Genomic DNA, 1,758 nt, shown 5'->3' with positions numbered 1-1,758 from the left:
TGAGAGTTGTAGTTGTGGAACATCTCTTAGAGCCACTCTTGTGTGAGGGCATTTTTCCTTGTATGATCGAGACATCATCTCTTGTGTACATCATCATTATTGATAGCACTTAATGCAGCGGCCTACACCATCTTGACACTGGGGCCTGGAGATGTGGTCCCTCCTGGATGAACTTCGTTATCAACGACTTATGTTTTCATATTTTGATGATTGTTATGTTCCTCTTCTTTACAACATGCAGATGTATTCATTAATATTCTTTTAAAAATCAATTTTAACACATCATGAAAGTAAAAAGTCTTGGAAGGGTCCTTCTTCACACTCGGACCTGGATCAAGTGGTATCAGAGTGGTCTTTACGTGTATGTGAATTGCAGTGTGAACAATGGAATGTGCAATGATAGAGGATGAAAGAGCAATGTACGAGACCATGCTCGATATTTCCAATAAAGTGGAAATTTTGTATGAAACTCTACAGAAAGAGACAGAGGAAAAGGTGTAGTTATAGCTTCAGTTGAAAGCCACAGAAGAGGCCATGGAGGAACTGAAGCAAAACAAGCATAATCTTCAAACAGAGAATGATGAATTGAAGATGCGCTTACATGAAGAGAAAGAGGAAAAATAAACTTTGCTACGACAGCTGCAAAGGACGAGGCCTTGGAAAAGCTACAACGTAACCCATGTGAGGTAAAAAGTAGTTCTCCATCTTCATGTATATTTCCTGATGATGATTTCGCTGTGTTTGAAAATCGTACCACAGGGATTGGCTCCAAACTATTGAAGAGAATGGGGTATGAAGGAAAAGGCTTTGGCATTAATGGCCAAGGCATTGTCAACCCCATCAAAGCAGAAGAATTACCCCATCAGGTAGGACTTGGGTATGTTAGGAAAGAAGTTGGGGAATGTGCTGAGACAATTAGCGAACCACCAATGATGGATGATGAGAAACCGTCATCAGTTCTTTCCAAATCAAAGGATAAGGTAAAATATGTTTATTTCCTTTCGATTTCATCTTCTCATAGTATGATGTCTATTGGAGATTTGGATATCCCAATTACAGGGACAAACATGCGGCTCCTTACAAAGACGATGCACAAGGAGAAAGAACATGGTGTTAATAACCAAGGCATCACTCAACCTTTGGAGGTTGTGCATGAGCATCGATTTTCAAGCTCGAGATACACTAAAGGAGAGTGCTCGAAGGTGTTAGATTCATCTGAGACATCGTCGGGGAAAGAGAATGATGGGAAAACATCCCCATCATCCCATGGAAGTTTCCATTGCAGGGAAAGATATGAGGCAAAATCTCATAACCATACTAACATCAGAGACAACAAAGGAAGGTATAACCATTTTCGATCTTCGAATGTTCATTTTGATTACGATCATGTTGTTAATAATGAACGAAGATGAAGGCATTGAAAAACATGTACCTTTTGTGGTTTACCTAACCATACCTTTTCTAAGTGTTGGAAAAGAATGGTAGCACTCATGAGGCGTGAAAGACCCTCTCAACAGCTTGAAAAGAAACAAGTTAAGCAGATATGGAGGAAGAAATCCTACTGTAGTCATTGCAACAGAAATGGCCATCAAAGAGCGACTTGGTGGAAGCTCCATCTAGAGCAGCACCTTAACGATAAAGCATTGGTGTATGAACCAAGAAGAGTTGTTGTTCGACAAGAAAAACCACCTCAAGGAGGTGACCCATTCGCAAAGATAAGTGAGAAATGGTTTCCAAACATGTTTTTTTTTCATGGTC

Source organism: Pinus tabuliformis, chromosome 4_1 (assembly GCF_031772625.1).
Source record: "Pinus tabuliformis cultivar Carrire ecotype Pingquan chromosome 4_1, CPIR1, whole genome shotgun sequence".
NCBI lineage: Eukaryota > Viridiplantae > Streptophyta > Pinopsida > Pinales > Pinaceae > Pinus > Pinus tabuliformis.
The sequence above is the reverse complement of the archived record's forward strand: the minus strand, read 5'-3'. Positions refer to the sequence as shown.